At 30.5% G+C, this 22,238-nt stretch overlaps 1 protein-coding gene across 1 annotated transcript in view; it reads left to right on the forward strand.

The window, feature by feature from the left end:
• LOC142320360 (PDF receptor-like) overlaps positions 1 to 22,238 on the forward strand; it is a 1,017,753-nt gene that overhangs the window by 501,472 nt on the left and 494,043 nt on the right. The gene's annotated exons all lie outside the window — the stretch shown is intronic.

Here is a 22,238-nt window from a genome sequence, read left to right on the forward strand (position 1 = left end):
GACAAAAAAACAGTTTCCTGGGAAATGATCTGTTCTCAGCTAACGGCAAACGGTTAATTCACTTTATCTGTTTTCGTTAGTTTGCGCTGGCAGCTTTGTTAGGTGATTCAATGCTTTTGTTTAACTGCAAATATTGGGCAAAAAAATATTTTGAACCGAAGTGAAACACCGTTTTATTTATCAGAAAAAAAAGGCATTAGTTTGATATTTTCCAACACATCACTATTATGAAACGTGATTAAGCGGTCGATGATGTAAATTTTAAGAATATTAGATACTGATTTACGGAAAATGTTCTTGAACTACAACTACCCCGTATGACGAAAACGGTGTATGAGTGTATCGTTTCAAAAATCGTTATCGTTATCGTTATCGTTATAAATATAGGCTAAATATAAGCTAAATAATAAATATAGGTAGGTACACATTTCATTGCCAATGTTCGATTTTGTGATGCTATGTCAACAGTAGAAGAACTACTTTTCTGCAAGCCAATATAATAACTCAATGTAACATCACTCGCAGTATTTGCTATCTTAAATGATTTTATAAACAAGGCAAAAGGAGAGTGGAAAAATTACGACGGAATATGCACCGATGGTGCTCGTTTAATGTCTGGAACATTCCAAAATATACAAGCACTTGTGAATCAAAAATCTCCACAGTGTGTCTGGACACATTGCATGATCCACAGGGAAACTCTGGTTTCCAAAAAAGTGAGTCCTGTTCTGAATATTGTGCTAACAGCGGTTGTAACAATAGTAATTATATAAAAAGAGACTCTTAAAATAAAGAATCTTTTCTGCACTTTGTAAAGATATGGGTGCAGTACATTCAGCTTTACTGTTTTATTGCGAGGCGAGATGGTTATCTCGTGGGAAATTTTTGCAACGTGTTTACGAATTCAGAGATGAAATAGCCATTTTTCTAGAAGTGGAAAACCGACCGGAAGCCAAGAAGTTCCGAGATGGTTTATTTGTGATGAAATCGTGCTACTTGGTCGACGTATTCGAGAAATTAAATACCTTGAATGTTCCAAGGATAAAATACACATACGTTGGATACGAGTGATAAAATTAATGCTTTTTGTAGAAAACTGGAATTGTGGAGCAGAAATTTAATGCAAAAAGACCTAGAAATATTTCCAAATGTGGATGAATGTGTCAAAACTTACAAGGCTGAAGAACAACATGTAAAAGCTGTTTTTTTAACCATTGAAATTCATTTATTCATGCCGGCAAAGAATTTAAAAAAGTATTTTCTTGCTGACGACAACTTGGTAGCAAGTTACGAGCGGATTAGGGATCCATTTCAAAACACTCCCCAATAGATCTCAAGTGCCGAGAAAGAAATCTTCATAGACTTCACGGCAAGTGGCGAAACGGAAATATAATTTAGTAATAACTCGCTCTCTGAATTTTGGGCAGGGTTTGATGATGAGTTTTCTGCACTGAAAACAAGAGCATTTCGTATACTATTTCCATTTTCAACATCCTACCCCCGTAGGATGTTCAACGTCCTAACTCCCGTTCCCTGTGCTCTATTAGTCTTTCTTTCCCAAAGTCGGTTGTAGCGTTCTTTTAAATAAATTCTTACATAAAGAATCTTTTTTTTATTGATAAATATTAACTAGTAATCCCTTTCTTTTTACTTCCTTGTACAAAGTAAAGGAGGTACTGTGATCACGAAAAATTTCGATTTTCAGATTTCAACGGAAATATCCATTTTGACCATCCCTGAATCCACTTTGACAAGTTTTGGTTTAACGTCTGTACGTTCGTACGTATCTCATTAACTCAAAAACGATTTGCTGTAGGATGTTGAAATTTTTTAATTAGGACTGTTGTAACATCTTGTTGTGCACCTTCCCGTTTGATTGCTATGAATGAACAAAAAAAGCCCAAAATCCAAAACAATTTGGATTTTTTACTTTTTATTAACTGCAGTTAAGCCCTCATTGAGAGCTTTTCAACGATATATCATAAGTGCATATTCATTGCTTCTAGAGTTATAAATAAAAAAAAAACTTTGATTAATGAACTATTTGGATCTTAAAAAAGGAAGGTATCGGTTCGAATCAGACTTCATCGCCTTTTTTTTTAACTTTTTTTTTTTTTATTTAATGGTATTGATTTATCAATAAAATTATTAACCTCTGATTGTAAAAGAAGTTTTACGATAATTAATAATTAAATAATAACAATAAAAAAAAAAATGAAAAAACATCAGAAGTTATTAATGAAATAAAATTTTATGTACTTTCATTTAAAAAAGAAAATGTTTATATGTAGTTTAATAGGCGATGTCATGCGTTGTCCACATCACATTTTTTTAATAAGAAGTTTGAATATTAATTATATAACTAATTAATTTAAATATTGATAAAAATAATTAATCTTTGATTTAAATTTAATAATAAATTATAAATAAATAATAATTACCTAATAAATTCTAATTCATAGAGTATAAATAAAAATAGTCTACTCGTAGAAATTAAATAATCTGTAAATTAATTGACAACGGACTGCTTCTAGCGGGAGAGCGTCGGCTGAGAGAGAGTCGCAGGTCCAACCGCCCAGTGCAGCACCGTTGGTCCGCTCTGCGCCAATGGCGGCTAAAATAAAAATGTGATGTGGACACCACATGACATCCTTGTACGTCTACTAAATTGCATATACACATTTTTTGATACACTTCATTTAAACTTATTTAATTTCAAAGTAAGATACGATTTTCCAATTCTTTAATGAAGTGGGTAGTTACACAATTGCTGAAATATTAGTTTTTATTAGCAAATATTTATGCGATTATTAATTCAACAATCTTACATGAAATATTAGGATAAAGTAAAAGTCTCTTTATTACTCGTATTATTAGATCAGTATTATTCGTTTCTTCGTGAGTTGCTGATTAACAAAAGTTTCAGATTTCTGGTGCATCATATAAATAAGAGTTAATAATAATTAAACTATTCCGTTTAGTGAACTCCTGTGTACTGTTTAGAAATGTTAATTTCGTCCTTAAGGAGTAAAATATTCAGTTTTTGTTATTGGATTATTTGGTGAATAATCAAAAATGAAAAAGAAACAATCATGCAGGAAAAAGAAAGATAACGTGAAGAAAATAATCTCAGTAAAACGACAAGAAGATGAGTATGAAGAGGAAGAAAATGTTAAGAACAAGGGGAAAAAATGAAGAGAAGATAATAAATATAAAGAGGAAGAAAACGTTAAGACCAAGAAAAGAATAAAACGATTAAGAGAGCATGATGAAAATAAAGAGAAAGAAAATTTGAAAACTAGAGAACGTGTTTACAAATTAAGATTAGAAGAATTATATCAAGCCAAAGAGCGATTAAATGATTGGCAATAAAAAACTAATAAACGAAATGGTGATCACCTGCGACGTAGGAAGAATGTTGTCGAACAATATCAGAGGAATAATGAACTAAAAGATAAGAATTTTTTTACAAGTTATTAAAGATCGGGCATGTATGCTTCAATGTATACGTTGTTCTTGTGGGGGTCTATTTTTCAGTCACTTTGTAGTTAAAACTTTAATGTAGATAAAATTAAACAGAAATTCCAGAATAATTAAATAAAATTAAACAGAAATTAAACTAGAAAATCCAAAAATAATACGATTCTAAATTATAATTTTCAGTTAATATTAAATAATCAGATGTTTCACCAACTCTATTACATATAACATAGGTAATAATGCCTATTAAATTACATATACACATTTTTAAAAGTACATAAAATTTTATTTCACTAATAGCTTCTGATTATTTTTGTTGTTATTATTTATCGTGATTTTTTTTACAATTACGGGTTAATAATTTATTATTAATAAATCAATATATTTCATTTTAAAAAAATGTTTAAAAAAATTAATTAAAAAAAAAGTTTTTAAATAAAAAAGGAGATGAAGTCTGATTCGAACCGATGTGCCTTCCCGCCTTATAATTCCACATATTTTATTAATTAAAATTTCATTTGGCTACAACTCTGGAACCAATGAAAATTAGTACCACTTATGATATAACTTTGTAAAGCTGTCAATGAGGGTTTATTGCTGCATTAATAAGTAGTTAATAAAAAGTTCATAATCCAAATTGTTTTGGATTTTTTTTGGTCACTTTCGGTTCAGTCTATTGCAATCAAAAAGGGAGATCCACAACTAGACAGTACAACAGTCCTAAATCCAAAATTTCAACATACCACGGCTAATCGTTTTTGAGTTAAGCGAAATACATACGTACGTACAGACGTCAACGCGAAACTTGTCAACATGTATATTTTTGTTGAAATCTGAAAACCGAGATTTTTCGCGATCGCAATACTTCCTTTACTTCGAACAAGGAAGTAAAAATGTGAGCACATACAACAAACAAACCTACGCATCATCCTTTTTTATTTCCTTGTACGAAGCAAAAGGAAGTACTATAATCGCGAAAAATGTCGGTTTTCAGATTTCAACGGAAATATTCATTTTGACCATCCCTGAATCAATTTTAACTATTTTCGGCGTGACGTCTGTACGTACGTATGTATCTTGAAAAACTATAATTCACGATTCAGAAGCCGCTATTGAAAATCATTTTGAGCTCGCATTCATGAACACGTTGAATTATGGTTTTTTATTTTTTTTTAAATTATTATTACTTAAAAATTCAAGTATCGTTCCTTGAGAAACAAAATTTTAATTATATTTTATATAAATCGGTAGGAAGATTTTTTTAATGATTGAACGATTTATTAAAAATAACCGAAGTAAAATAAGGGCCTTTCTCGTAAGCCGAAATATTGTGTTAAATATGAAAACAGTTCCGTTGACTGGTTTGGTTGATGTGTATACTGTTATTTTTTTAAAGAATAAATTGCGCATTCATTAATATATAAAAAGGTTATAAGTTAACACAATTAGTGTGTGAACTTCGGTTAAAACTCTTCGTGCCATCGTATGAAAAAATTAATGTCCTTCTATCCTATCCTTCAGTATTTTAATTAAATATTTCCTTCTGCGTTGTTTTTCTTCTAATAATGGTAAACGTACATTAAATATAAACTAACTGTATCAGTAATAGTATTACAAATGTATTATTGTTATTATTATTATTGTCTATTAATAACCATCATCGTCTATTCATTAACATAATGCTCGATTTTTATTTATTTATTCAATTTGTATTTTATGGTAATATTTTTGTTTTTAATAGCGTGTTTATTTATCGACTGCGTAAAATAATTGCTAATTATTGAAGCATCAAATGAGCATTTCATTTAATTTTAAGTTCAATTTAACTTTATTCAGTAGTATTCAGTTATGATGCGCATATGTTGTTTATTTATTTGTTTCAATTATACTGTTATATTTCATGCCTGCGGCGAAGTATATTTTTCAAATAAAAATTTAATTAAGAATCGTCTAATTTTTCTGTTTGTTAATTAATTATTAAATTTTACTTTCTTTATTTAGAGATGAAAACCAGCAGATCTGTCACTTCTGCTCTAAAAAGTGAAAGAATACAATTTGAGAGTAAAATAGCCTCTAAGTCGGAAACATTACTCGTTCGATTAGATAATACAAATATTGAAACCGAACTTTCAACACAACTGACTTTTATATCGCATCCCTAGTTGATTTAGCCGAGATCCGTTTTAGATCTTAAATAGAAAGCGGCGTTGATTTTTTGGCTCTATCGTGATAACGTGAAACGAAACTAAACGTTTTATTAAAATTCGTTTCGCGTACATTTTTCGATTTAACCTCAAGAAAACGCACCGCAAAAATGTATAAAACTCTGAAAAAAGGTACGTTAAATTTGGCTATAACTGCGTGACAAACACAAAAACAGAGAAAATGATAAAAACGAACGGTTACAACCGGCCTATTAGTTTACAGCGAAATAGAAATTACTTAAAATTTTAAATAAAACGATTAACTCGACTATCGTTATAAAGAATATTATCATTGTGTGACGATAAGCACCTTTGACGAACGATGATCGCTCAATTTTATCGCGTCATTTTATCATCAGCAATCACATTCATTAGCTGTGATCCAGTTTACAATCGGAATATGAATATTCATATAAACAAATACTTTTTAGCGTATATCTCGCAGTTTTGTCTGAAACTGCTGTTTGATTTCAACATTTTTTCTTGCTTGCGTGTCCCGTAGTTGGACAACAAATGTCTATATCGATTTAAAAATTGAAAAGATTAAAAATAGTCCTCTAAGGTAACATAGCTTCAAAAGTTTCATCTTAAATATAGTTTAATACATTAATCCATATAATGTAATGTCAGTTTTTATCAATTTTTTACCTTCCTTGACCTCTATCTTTCTTATTAATTTCAATTTTGAATTCTTAATTATTCAAACAACCAATTTAATCTATCAATAAATTAGCAAATTTAAAAATCTTTTCTTGTTATTCGGCCAATCTATTATCTATACTGTTATATAAAAAGATTTTCATATAAACATTGGTCTGGATTTATTTTCGAGATTACGGCTAAGGAAATATTTCGCTTGGATTTCAGCTCTTCTAATTAAAAGATGCCCTACTGTAATTTTTTTGGATCCAAATTAAGGAGTAAATTTGGTGGTTTCTTATGTAATTTGAGCTGGAAAATAGGACAAAATAGGACCCAGAACTTTAATTGCAATATTTTTTAATATATCCGACGTAAAACACAAAATTCGATGACGAAAACAATTTTTTTTAAGTTTGTAGTACAATTCCTTTGTTGAATGACTAATAAATTTGAGGATTTAGTAACAAAACTTGTATAGAAGGTAATTTTGAGAAAATTAATGTAGATACAGATAATAAAAATAAATACAAAAAAAATTATTCTTTCTGTACCTAATAAACATTATTTTTAAAGCATTCTTTTTTAACATTCTGCAAGGGTCATTTCCAATTTACTCCTTTTCTGTTGAACAGAAGTAAATCATCGTGTTAATGATGAAGATCCTGCAATTTAGCGTATTCAGCGTAGCCCAGCCAAGGCGAATTTCATGTCGCACTGGTTTATCAAAAAAGAAAGTGTTGCGCATCCTACGGAAAGAAAATCTTTATCCTTCTGCCCGCAGAAGGTTCAAAATTTCCGATCAACAGATTACCCCCAACTGTTACACTTGTATCATTGGCTTCTGGACAACGCTGATAAAGTAAATTAAATTTTATTTACGGAGAAGCCACTTTTATGAGAAACGGAGACTTCAATTCTAAAAATATTCATTTTTGGAGCGAAGACAATCCACATGGTTCTGTGGAAACTAGTTTCCAATTAGATCTCGCATTAATGTTTGGTGTGGCATTATTTATGAAGTATTCTGGAACTATTTGTTTTCAATGAAAACCTTTACGGGAGATGCATACTTTAATTTATTGAAAAATAATTTACCGGCTTTTTTGGAGGATGTACCTTTACAAACTAGATTGCGAATTATTTTCTAGCAGGATAGTGCGAGCGGCGCCTTAATTTTCTTTAGTGGTTAGAAATCATTTGAATCCTAATCTCTTAAAATGGATTGAACGCGGTCGACCGATCGATTGGCCACTACGATCACCTGACTTAACGCCACAAGATTCATTTGGGGCCATATGAAAACGATAGTTTACCGACAAAAATTTAATACTAAAGAAGATTTACTCATTAAGATACGAAATGCTATTGCATTTATACGAAACGATACTGAGATGATACGGAAAGTCAACGGAAATATTTTGATCGGGCAGAGTGCTGTGTACATTTTGAAGGACAGAACCTCGAAGAATTTTCAGAATTAAAATCTCTGCAAGTTTTGTTAATAAATTTGTCGCATTTATTAGTCATTTAACTACTACATTTGTATCACAAACCAAAAAAAAAAATTTTTTTCGACACCGAATTTTGTGTTTAACGTCGGATGTCTTAAAAACGATTGAAGTTACAGATCTACCTGTTTTATTCTATTTCCCAGCTTAAATTATCTAAGATACCACCAACTTTATTCCTTAATTTGGATCCCAAAAATTACAAAAGGGATTAATTTTATTTGAAGAGCTGAAATCTGAGCGAAATCTTTCGCTAGCCGTAACTCGAAAAAAAGCGTTTCCAGATCTATGTTTATAAGAATGTTATTCATTATTTTCAGTAGTAGAAAATGTCCTGAAAGTTTCTCCGTTCTTTGTGGCCCATTCTGTATATATATATATATATATATATATATATATATATATATATATATATATATATATAATATAAAATATAGTTCATGAATAGTATCTTATTGTTGATAAATATTAATAAAAGTTTTTAATTAAATTGGGTTTAAGCGCATTAATTGGGAACATTTAAACAATTAATATTTTATAAATTATTTTAATATTTATATGGGATTTTAAGATCGATTTAACCTTTTTATATAATTATATTGTACCCAACATATGTCGCTTACAGTTTCAAAAGTTGTAACTTCCTGACACGAAAAATAACAATCATACTGAACTGATACGTACATTCATTACCCGCATATGCTGTTTTTCACAGAGTGAATTTGCTTTTTAGCTACTGAACCGTACGTAATAGGTTTAAATTACTCTCAAAAATAAACACTTTTTTTGTAATTTTAAAATCTATTTTATGGTATTTTTGTCTTTCTAAACGTTTTTTTCTTTTATTTATCCTAATTTCCACTTCTCCTTATTTCAGTATCCTTCCTTACTGTGTAAGCGACATAGCAAGACGTTACTTCATGTTTTATACATTACTATAAACGAAAAGGGAGTACTAATTTAGGGTTTCCATATTTTAAGCTTACTTAAAAGAATAGAAGATTCATTTATTTAAATTAAAAAAATCTGTCAATTCGGCTTGCACTTTTCGTTTAGCCTCCGGTAACTACCGTTTAGATAATACTTCAGACGATGAATGAGGATGATATGTATTAGTGTAAATGAAGTATAGTGTCTTTTACATTCTCAGTTCGACCATTCCTGAGATGTGTGGTTAATTGAAACCCAACCACCAAAGAACACCGGTATCCACGATCTAGTATTCAAATCCGTGTAGAAATAACTGGCTTTTCTAGGACATGAACGCTGGATCTCTCGACTTCCAAGTCAGCTGATTTGAAAAGACGCGTTCACCGCTAGACCAACCCGGTGGGTTGATAAATAAAATTCAGAAGGTGGACTTTTGTTCATAGATTATCAATTTTCCTTCATGATAATAGTATTTTTCTATAAACTTCCACCAAAATTTTCGTAGAATTAGAAAACAAAATTTATTCTATTATCTTGGATTTGAGCCTCTTTTTATGTTTTATAGTTAATTATTAGGGACGATTGAATAACATTAAAAAAATATGAAAAAAAATAACACGTTGAAAATGTTGAAACCATGGTTGAATTTGAGTTAACTTTTAATATATATTAACTTTTATATCTATAAGGAGCGCAACTGTTCACAGATATATATATATATATATATATATATAGAGCTCTTTATTTACTCAGAATAAATGTTCGCTCGTCAAAAAATCTGTAAACTTTACAAAAACGTTGTTGGAAAATATTTTTATCTGGAGTTCAAAACCTTCCCATTTGCAATTTACAATGAAGATTTGAGTTTAGCAAAAGATTTGATGACATAAAAATTAAAGAAAATTTAATGTTTAGAACAGTCATAATCTGAAAAGAGTTTTATACTTAAATTTTTAACTGATAATATTTCTAAAACTTTTGAAACTATTAGTTTTTGTCCTCAAAAAAATAGATAAGTATAAAGCAATGTTAATAAAAATGTTCATTAAAAAAAGGGATAAATGAAATTGCAAGTAGATTATTTTCGTATGTCTTATTCGTTTTTTTTAAAAATCTTTTATTGTTTATTCCTTTGGGAATAAATAAGAAATAATAATCAGTAAAACGCTAATTAATTAATTTATCAGTATTATATTAAATTTCACTTAAGTTTTTATGTATATTTTTCTTTTACTTAATGCAGTATTAAGTTTTTTTTTAACTTTTTTGAAGTGACCTTTCTTTGAAGGATGGTAATTGATATCGGTCAAGTTGACCGTTTGACTCTCAAAATGAGTTATAGTTTATATATGATTTTCAATAAGTTCGAAAACTAATTTATGTAAATTATCACTGCTCAGGGACAAAGTCGCCAAGCCGTTAAATTAACCAGGAACGGTAGCGTCAGGAGAAATGGCAGAAAGTGTAACGCTGGATTACTTTTCATTGAATCATCGTTTTGATATAATCAGAAGTTCACTTCTGTGATTTACATGAACGAGTTACAGATATCTAAAAATAGTTTTATCTATGAAGCCTTACTAAGTCGATTCTCAATTGGAAATCATTCGACACTAATTTGATCGATTAGAATTGTAGCTAATCCTTCTTGACCTAACTTTTTCGTATTTAATTAATACGTAAACGAAATGAATAAAGTTTAACACTATAGGACAATTTTTTTATTACACATATATTTTTGACACGTAAATACATTCTTACTGTATTTTATACATCAATTTACAATTATTATCTTCATTCACCTTTTGGATGTAAAAAAAATATTCTTTGGGTATGTTTTCTGGATCGTTAGGACATATTTATAATCGATAATTGATAAAATGTAGTCTTAACTCTGTCTGCAGGTGTTTGTTGAAAGCTACTGAATAAAATTTAGTAATATTACGCAAATCTTAATAATAGGCTATAATGAACGTCAATCGGCGTTAACGGTCGCGGTCATACATTTTTTATGCGATAAAACAAAAGCAATTGATACTTTTTCGTATTTAAAACAAATTTCCCTAAATATTTTTTACTAAAGATATGTAATTCAAAAGGTATTTTACCAGAAACGTTTTCGATTAATTTTGAGTTCTATTATACTACAAATCATTTATTTAGAACGTCAAAAAAAATGGCTGAAGGTATTTCGACGAGTTTTTTCGATTTAAAGCCGTAGAGTTAGAAGTTGTATACATTTTTAAGTTGCGTCATGATTTTTTATGCTTAGGCCCAGTTTATATATTAGGAAGGCTTTTTTGTAACTTTTATGACATTCAATCTGTTAAAATGTTTTCCGTGAAATTCAGCACGTATACCTTAGTGTTTAAAGTTTTAAGTAAATGATGCAAGTTGTCCATTTACATTTATTTCCTTTCCTATATATCTGAATATTTCTGAAGACGTTAAATAATTTATTTTTAACGCTCCAGTGTTTCTAACTGACATCTATTTTACCAGTTATTCTCTTTTTTGCTTTTATCAAAACGACATTGCGACACGCTTCCTCTTAACGGGAAGAATTATTGCAGGTTTAGTGATTGTGTTAATGCTGGTTATTTTTATGAACCGGAAAACATATCGTGCTAATGATATTTTGATAAGTTTTAAGCGATTATCTCTTGATAAAAGTAATCTTTTATCCAAAATAAGAAGTAATCTTGGTTCTTTTTATTTATGCTTGAGAGATATGCTTACAGAGGAGTACAATTATATTTCCTACATGTATACATTAACGCATGTCTTGTTATATGTCAAATACTGTCAAAATTATTGCAATAAAAAAATTTTTAGTTTTCAGTAGGTTTATTTTTATTGTCAAATACGTTTCTCATATGTTGTTTTTTTCTTTAGTTACGAGATAAATTGATGAACAACAATCTGATCTATGCTGTCAGTAAATATAACAAATATTCTGTTTTATTGTTCGTTATTTATTTAAAACAACACAAATCAATACATTGAGATCTTTTTGGCTGTACGTTAATTCTTTTTTCTTTTATTTTTTTAATTTTATTATTTACCTTAAGGGAAATTTAATAACGAGAACAGATCCAAAAGCTTGCTCTCTAATAGCTAGTGGTAAAATCCATTGACGTAATGAAAAAAGATTAAACCTTTCGATATTTTCATGCTGTTTGATAACATCGCTCTATTAATTTAATTTGCTTAATTTAAATATATAAATGATTATAACATTGTAATGGAATATAAACTACAAAAATATTAAAAATTATATTAGTGAAATAACAACTAACATAAATATGAAGGTAAGCTAAACAAACCTTACACAGATGATAAACAGTAAATCACTTGAATATTCCTAATTATAACGTTAAAATAAAAAGGTAGTGGTTGATTTTTTTTCACTTGTCCTAAGACAGATCAACAATCACTAAGCTAAGATTAATTTTTTCTCTTATTTTGTAACCATACATATGATGTGATAAAATATAGAGATGGTGTCCATATCTTGAATAAATACATGACGCGTTCAAAGAAGAATCCATTAACATACCTCTAAAAATGAACTACCAAGCTGATAGAAGATTTTTCAGTGTGCACGTGATACGTAATAATCTACGTCATAATTACACTTTACGTCACGCATAATTGAATTCTGCATATATAAATTTGAAAACATAGTCAATGATATTTTGAAATATTTAAAAGGAAACCTGTCGGATCCTGAGAGGTTTAAACACGAGCAAGATACCTATTATCATTATCTTTTCGTTATCTTGGTTGTAACATAACGCTTTGAATCAAGAAGACTCGTTAAAGTATAAAAATCATATGATGATTCAGAACCGAATAAATTCAGTAATTCCCAATTCGTAACTGTAATGGAATTTATTTAACCGAAACATTCCACCCATCCTAAACCAAATAAAGCCCTGATTAGTTAACAGACGCTAGCTTATAATAAATACATTATTCCTTAAGTATAGGTTGTAATGTTATCAAAATTCCTAACTTTTTTTATAAGGACTCAAGAATATAAATCAGATTTGTCTTACCAAAAAGGGAAAAATAATTTGAGCCGGGTATTTCTCCCATTAAAGAAATACGGGACAGTAACTAGATCCTGTTTGACGTATCCGATTTTTATAATATTTCCGTGCACCGTATAAGAACATTTAAGGAATCTTCCTAAAAATTTAATCGTGTCGTAGAAAGGCTAAACTCTTGGAATCTATGATTATATCAACTCGAAAGCACCTTCATGCCCCAACAAAAGATCGAGGTCATTAAATAGGTATGTAAAAGTATTTTGGAAAGTTAAAAATAATTATAATAAAATATTAATAATTTTAAGTAAATGATTAATTTATAATTAATAATTTATTGTTTTATGAAATAATTTTCTCTAGGATTTACGCGCTAGAAATGATTGAGTGATGATTGATTTTACTATTCGTAAAATTAACTCTTAACAAGATTTCCAGTGATTTCTTAGCGAAACTTTTGCAGTTAAGTTTAATAATCATAATAAATTTATTATTACTACAAGGTAGATTTGCGTTCTACAATTAGGGAATTCTTTGTTCAGTTATATCGTGTTACACAAATTTCAGCCCGATAAGTTTGACAATATTATTAAGACGAGTCGTTGAATCGTGTTTAAGTCTGTGCTCTGTTATTAAGCAGACTTGAATAAAAAAAATTAAAAAGTGATTCTTCTTTTAGACCTAGAGAAGAAATTAACATTGATGTCTCTCCCTGTTATATGTAACATTAATTTTTTGGAGATTGAAAAATCCTTTTAAAAATTGATTTCATTTTTCATTTACGTGCTCCGAAATTTCAGTACCGGCTATCTCACAATCAAATTTTTACTTTGTTCTCTAATACAATTTATTATTGGGTTTTAATGTTTCTCTTAACGTATGTAACGGTGTCACATTGTGATAAAGAAGCTAAATAGTAATAATAGATTTCAAAATTAGACAAGATTTTCGAGACCAGTGCTAATGAATACACAGATTAAGATAATAATTTTATCTCTTTAATTAATTTAGACACGTGTAACATTTAATTGAGTGAGAAAGTAATTATCCAAACACGTTCTTGAATAAAGTTTTATTACCTGATGAGGGATTCTTCCTCCGCCTCAAGTTCTTTGAGGCAAAATCTGAAGGTTCTATGTATAATACAAGTACTCGAAAAAGGTAAGACGTGTAAAAAATAGGAAAACTTCGGTAGAATTGGATGAACTACTTTTTCAATCTCTCATTTTTCCGCATCATTTTCAAAATGGGGTCTAAAGTTGGCGAAAAACAGTTTTTTTTCGTATTTAAAGAAAAACTAGACGTTTTACAAAAATAAAAAGGTTTAAATTAAAGTTGTGGAACGTCTTTTTAAATTTTTAAGCCCTGCCCGATGTCAATTGACTACAACAAATAAATTAGTTACTGCAAAAAAACCCGCTAAAAATAGCGTTTTCTTCAATTATTAATTATCCTTAAAATGAAAAAGGATTTTTTGACAAAACTTCCAGAATATGTAGTCCTTGGCGAATAGAATAAATATTTTTTTTTTTTACTTTTACAAAATATTCAATAGTTTTTGCAAAAGTCGAGTCTTTCGTAAAAAGACGTTTTCTTAAAATTCTAATAACTCATGCTGCAGTGGATTTACGTAGACCATCCGGTGCTTAAAACTTTCTTTAAGAGTTGTACTAACCTGTATAAATAGTGCGCGTATTGTAAAGTAATTGCAAATAAGCGAAAAATTCACCAAAAAATAAACTTTTTTCGGCTCGAGAAACTACAATTATTTTTAAAGTTGGAATTCCATGGAAATGGCATTATTGCCATTCGATATCTACTATTTTTCAACGAATTTTAATAAAAATATTTTTCCTCTACGACCTACTGAAGCCAAAATAATATTCTTTTCAATGCATTTCTTCGACCTCATTTGTGAACATTAAGGTCTGAAATTTGCCTACGTTGTACCAGGATACTTCTACATATAAAAATTATTCCGCAGCGATCGATTTCATTTTTTTTTTCACTGTTAGCTAAATTATGTTGGACCCCGTAAAGGCCAGCCGCGAGTTAGTGATGCCAAAGATGACAGTGTGGCGTTTTTAAGGAAACGCTTAAATATGAATCCACACCGTTTACAACTGTAACCGGTTTTGAATCCTATAATAAAAAAAACATGACGTATGTTACATTCGTACGTATCCGCTGTGCATGCAACTTCGCGATTGAAATGTTGTAGATAGATGACAAATTTCTTGACCCTATTGTGTTTAGTGATGAGTCAACATTTCGTCTTAGTAGAAAAGTTAATACACAACGTGATATGTGTAAGTAGACGGGGGATTCTGAAAATTTCCATAAACTGTTACAATTGAGAAAGGGACACCCTAAAACTAATATTTTCTGTACAAATTAGCTGTTCTTTATCGGTGATCCAAGCGAAACAGGCGTTGCTTAATGTGATACGTTAAGTACGTGTTTTTTCCCCTCAAATGTAAGATGAATCGAAGAGTTTTATTTGGTAACAAGATGGTACTCCTCCTCGTTGGCATAACCGCCGGATCGGTCGACACGGACCGGATGATAGAACTTGTTTGCAGTAGCCTCCAAGATCACTAAACTTTTTTATTTTTTCCTTTGGATTTTATAAACGATTTTGTGTATGTCATTCTTTCCCTATTAATCTATCCGACTGAAGCAGCTGTCGCTTGCCGTTGCTCCAGACTTTCCAATCGTTTGGATGTCTGCCGCGTGAGGGAAGAATTTAGAGGATCTATAAGGCGACCTTCGGTAAAGTCCGTCAGGGCTAAAAACGGTGGAATTAGTGCGGTGACCGGAATCGTCATAAAGCGGGTGTTTTCCCCTACTGGGGTCAGAATGCTTATATTGGACACTTGTCGGATAAATTGTAAGAATTACTCTTTCATTTTATTTCTGATTCATGACCATAAGTCAAAGTTAAGAAATATTAAAAAGTTTTAAAACCACGATATTCTTTTTTGTACACTCTCTGTAATATCACATGGTACATCTTTTTCATATGATGTGAGTATTAGAATTTATAAAAGTTTTTACTACCAGGGTTTGTTACATTGACATGTTACACAGTTTACGATATAGATGTAACATATTTTTAAAAGATTTATCTCAAGTTCGATTGATATTGTGATTGGCAGCCTTCCACCGACATCGTGATTCTGTTATTTTCAATTTTCTTTCGTTGTTTTCCTTTAGAAGCTTGTCGTTTAGGATTGTTCGTGTTTAGAATAGTCGAAGCGTGAATCAAATAAAGGTAATAAAGTGTTCTGTTATTTGACCAATGCGTCTCGATGTAACAAAATATATTTTCCATTTTCAAAATTAAATTAAATCAAACTACATTTACTGTAATTAATTCATGACGAATTTAAAAATAGAAATTAAATATATAATACATAATTAAATTATAAATTACTGAATAGAATTGAATAATATGACGTTCAAAAAATTCTGCTGTAATCTATTTGTACGAGATGATATTACACCGGTTTCGTCAGATTCTTAAAAACATTTTAAACAGCCGGTTTGTCAGAAGTTTTTTCGATAGTGCATGTAATAATAAATGCGTTAGTATTTTATATGTAATGCTAAAGTTTGTCTGTTGTTTGCAATAACGTCACGCGAGAACCAACCGATCAAATTTTCAGTGTTATCCCAGGATAGAAATTAAGCCATAGATCGAGGGCCTAGCCCACTTTGGGATTAAGAAATTTATTAAAGAAGCAAAAATTATACTTTTACTTCATAGGACAACGAACAGGTTGAGGGTCGAAGGGACGGGGCCCTCTTTCTCTACGGTCGGCGAGCGAAGCGATCCCTGATCGGCTAGTGTTTACTGTAAATCTGTAAATATAAGTATGAATATTAATTTAAATTTAATTTATTTGAGTTTATTTTTCTCTTGATTGGATAGAATTAAATATAATAAAAGGACATATTTTACTTAAAAATATTACCTTTATTAATTTCTTGGTCTAACCAATCAACTATACAAACTTATAAATTAATGTTATTAAGCTCATAAACCTAAGTATATTAAATGTATGCGCTATATGGTTACTTGCGTTTCCCGTAGCGGTCAATCTTTTTATTTTATGTTTATTTGTAAAGTAACCGGAGGCTGATGCAGCCAGTCACACATACAGTAACGGTGGCAGTGGCTGTGTTGGTTGAGCCACAGTGTCGTATACCTTTGCACCCCTTTAAAAAAATCGGAATTAAAAAAAACCCGAAAACGATTTTTAAATATATCTGATGAAGAGTATTTGCAAGCCCTTATCTATAGAATATCTGAGTCCGGATTGAAAAAAATTTTCAATCATTATTCAAAAATGTTTTTACCTTTCTTCATCACCTTTCAAGGTCGAATTTAATGAAAATCTAGAAATCGGTTTATCGACATGAAGATTACACTCACAAAAAATCAAATTGATTTTTTTTCATTTTTTACCGAGAAATTAAAAAAATAAGAGGGTTTCAAAAAAATTTCAACAATCAATTTTAACCGTTGAAATTCGGAATGAAACTCAAAAAGCTAGACGTTCATAATCAATCGGTTCAAACCCAGCTCACACAGTGATAGACACTCACACAGTTCACAGTTTGTTAAAGTTTGTGCTTCAACCGGTAAACCACCACTATTACATGGATATTACATATATTCTTTTTTTGATCGAGATGAAATATATCCAGAAATCTTCTGTTATGCCAAGAAACATGGGTAAAAATTTAGTACCGATAGATCGGATAGTTTTTTTGTTTATCCCGAACAAACAAAAACCCTTTTCCTTTTTATATAATAGTATATATATATTAACTTAAATGTAATTTAAGTTTGTTTTCCTCTTGATTGGATAGAATTAAATATAAAACGTATTTTACTTAAAATATTGTTTTAATTAATCTCTTGGGTATCCAATCAACTATACAAACTTATAAATTAAATACAATACGTTTCACTTAGAATTTTTTAAGCTTCTTCAGGTGACAACAATACACATTCATATACACGTCATACAAAATTCTCTAACTGGTCTACCCATCCTTGATAACAATATTTTATCATAATAGATACCCTGTTCATACCTGACTCATCTTATATTTAGATAATTATCTCTTTATATAACCTGATTGCTATTTCCAGTGTTTTTTTTTTTTTGGTCTTCAGTCATTTGACTGGTTTGATGCAGCACTCCAAGATTCCCTATCTAGTGACAGTCGTTTCATTTCAGTAAACCCTCTACATCCCACATCCCTAACAATTTGTTTTACATATTCCATACGTGGCCTGCCTACAAAATTTTTTCCCTCTACCTGTCCTTCCAATATTAAAGCGATTATTCCAGGATGCCTTAGTATGTGGCCTATAAGTCTGTCTCTTCTTTTAACTATATTTTTCCAAATGCATCTTTCTTCATCTATCTGCCGCAATACCTCTTCATTTGTCACTTTATCCTCCCATCTGATTTTTAACATTCTCCTATAGCACCGCATTTCAAAAGCTTCTAATCTTTTCTTCTCAGATACTCCGATCGTCCAAGTTTCACTTCCATATAAAGCGACACTCCAAACATATACTTTCAAAAATCTTTTCCTGACATTTAAATTAATTTTTGATGTAAACAAATTATATTTCTTACTGAAGGCTCGTTTCGCTTGTGCTATTCGGCATTTTATATCGCTCCTGCTTCGTCCATCTTTAGTACTTCTACTTCCCAAATAACAAAATTCTATTACCTTCATAATCTTTTCTCCTCCTATTTTCACATTCAGTGGTCCATCTTTGTTATTTCTACTAAGTTTCATTACTTTTGTTTTCTTCTTGTTTATTTTCATGCGATAGTTCTTGCGTAGGACTTCATCTATGCCGTTCATCGTTTCTTCTAAATCCTTTTTACTCTCGGCTAGAATTACTATATCATCAGCAAATCGTAGCATCTTTATCTTTTCACCTTGTACTGTTACTCCGAATCTAAATTGTTCTTTAACATCATTAACTGCTAGTTCAATGTAAAGATTAAAAAGTAACGGAGATAGGGAACATCCTTGTCGGGCTCCCTTTCTTATTACGGCTTCTTTTTTATGTTCTTCAATTGTTACTGTTGCTGTTTGGTTCCTGTACATGTTAGCAATTGTCTTCTATCTCTGTATTTGAAACCTAATTTTTTTTAAATGCTGAACATTTTATTCCAGTCTACGTTATCGAATGCCTTTTCTAGGTCTATAAGCGCCAAGTATGTTGGTTTGTTTTTCTTTAATCTTCCTTCTACTATTAATCTGAGGCCTAAAATTGCTTCCCTTGTCCCTATACTATTCCTGAAATCAAATTGGTCTTCTCCTAACACTTCTTCCACATTCCTCTCAATTCTTCTGAATAGAATTCTAGTTAAGATTTTTAATTCTAGTTAAACTAATTGGTCTGTATTCTTCACATTTATCTGCCCCTGCTTTCTTTGGTATCATGACTATAAGACTTTTTTTGAAGTCTGACGGAAATTCCCCTTTTTCATAAATATTACACACCAGTTTGTATAATCTATCAATCGACCTTCTATCGACTTTACCTTTCGTATTATATATTGGTGTACCATTTTTGTTTAACACATTATTAGATTTTAATTTATGTACCCCAAAATTGTCCTTAACTTTCCTGTATGCTCCGTCTATTTTACCAATGTTCATTTTACTTTCCACTTCTGAAAACTTTTCTTTAATCCACTCTTCTTTCGCCAGTTTGCACTTCCTGTTTATAGCATTTCTTAATTGCCGATAGTTCCTTTTACTTTCTTCATCACTATCATTCTTATATTTTCTACGTTCATCCATCAGCTGCAATATATCGTCTGAAACCCAAGGTTTTCTACCAGTTCTCTTTATTCTGCGTAAGTTTGCTTCTGCTGATTTAAGAATTTCCTTTTTAACATTCTCCCATTCTTCTTCTACATTTTCTACCTTATCTTTTTTACTCACACCTCTTGCGATGTCCTCCTCAAAAATCATCTTTACCTCCTCTTCCTCAAGCTTCTCTAAATTCCACCGATTCATCTGACAACTTTTCTTCAGGTTTTTAAACCCCAATCTACATTTCATTATCACCAAATTATGGTCGCTATCAATGTCTGCTCCAGGGTAAGTTTTGCAGTCAACGAGTTGATTTCTAAATCTTTGCTTAACCATAATATAATCTATCTGATACCTTGCAGTATCGCCTGGCTTTTTCCAAGTGTATATTCTTCTATTATGGTTTTTAAATTGGGTGTTGGCAATTACTAAATTATACTTCGTGCTAAACTCTATAAGTCGGTCCCCTCTTTCATTCCTTTTGCCCAGCCCGTATTCACCCACTATATTTCCTTCCTTGCCTTTTCCAATGCTTGCATTCCAATCTCCAACTATTATTAAATTTTCATCTCCTTTTACGTGTTTAATTGCTTCATCAATCTCTTCCTATACACACTCTACCTCATCATCATCATCGGCGCTTGTAGGCATATAGACGTTAACAATCGTTGTCGGTTTAGGTTTTGATTTTATCCTTATTACAATGACTCTATCGCTATGCGTCTTGAAATACGTCACTGTTCTATTGTTTGTTTTATGAGCGCTGTCACTTCCTTTTTTCTGTATTTATGGGCTTCTTTTCTTTTTTTAAGGTATGCTGTATACAATGTTGGCTTGATTTTTTTCTATCTGCGATTTTAATTTAGAAAACATACTATTCAGATTGCTGTAATTTTGATGGGCTATTGCGAAATCCTTTTGTGGCAATTTTTTAATCTTTTCTGACAGATCTGCTACATATGGTAATGCAACATTTTTCATTCTTATTATTTTTATTAGGATGGTAAGCTGATATATTATTATAGTGTTTATGAATTTTATTAAAAAATTTTTTATTTATGATATTTTCCGGATAATTATTATTTATTAATAGATCTTTTTTTATATATATATTCTGATCTATCTTCGGGATTTGTACATTTTATTACTTTGTTTGCAAGATTCTTGATTAATGATTTTTTATGTGATATTGGTTGTGTTGATAGAAAATTTAAGTATGTGCCCGAAGATGTTGGTTTTATATACGATTTTGTTGATATTTTCTTTTCGAAATCAGTTATTGTTAAATCCAAAACGTTTATACTATCGTTAATCTCAACTTCCTTTGTAAATTGTATATGTTCATTTAATATGTCAAATTCTTTTAACATTAAATCGTACTAGAATGTCATCTACGTATCTTTTATAGAATGAGACCTTAGTATTTAATTTTTCTAAACTTTATTTTCTAAGTATTCTATAGTTAGGTTTTCCTAAGCAGACTGGTGATCCCATCGCTAAATGGTGATCCCATCTCAGTGAGATTGGTGATCCCATCGCTAAAATATGGCATTGTTCATATAATTTATTTTTAAATTTAAAATACATATTATCTATCCAAATATTTATACATTTAAAATTTTTTTTTTTAATTTTAGTTATTTTTTCGGTTTCACTCCATTTGCTTTTTATTGCTTTAAGTACTAAATTCTTCGAAATGCTGGTGGTATATAATGAGATTACATCCAACAAAATTAATTTGTGGTGTGTGGGTATTATTTGCTTATTAATAAATGTGTGGAATTCCCATGAATCTTTGATGTATTTATTTTTTCCGATTATTTATTTAATAATTTAATCAAAAATTTGGATAGTTTGTACGTGTGACTTTGTATGCAGTTTACTATAGGTCTTATAGGATAATCATTTTTATGTAATTTTATTAGACGTAGATATTTGAGGTATCGCGTTATTGATGCTCATAAGTTTCACTTCTTCTTTTGTATGTACCCATGTGAAGACAACGTTTTGACTATTTTATTATTTTCTAGCTGTGATTTATCGGTCGGATCCCTTTTTATTTCTCTGTATGTGGTTTTGATATCTAACATATTTTCCATTTTTGTTGAATAATCTTTATTGGCCATAATAACTGTTACATTACCTTTATCAGCATTAAGTATTGATTTGATTATAACCGAATTGCGTGAGCGAACTAAGCATGGTGCCACACACCACTTGCTTCGTGTTCCACCGCTCACTTCTCATATATTCTTAAATGGGTAGGCCCACCCCGTCAACTACTAAAATATATATGACATTCAATAAATTAAATTTATCGCGTCAAGACACGGCGTCCGCCACTACTTGCCTAATGTGGTTGCTAAACAGTAACTTCTCATCATTCAAAACACCTAGGTACTTATGAAGTCTAACTCGGCTGATCACATAGCCTTTATACTTAATGTGGAAGTTATGACTGTACGATAACTTGTTTGCACCCTTGAGAAGCATAAACTTCGTCTTGGGCACAGAAATTTTTAAATTTTGCATGCCCGGTCCTCCGGGGCCGACAAAGCCGC

This window comes from Lycorma delicatula, chromosome 2 (assembly GCF_047948215.1).
Source record: "Lycorma delicatula isolate Av1 chromosome 2, ASM4794821v1, whole genome shotgun sequence".
Classification (NCBI taxonomy): Eukaryota; Metazoa; Arthropoda; class Insecta; order Hemiptera; family Fulgoridae; genus Lycorma; species Lycorma delicatula.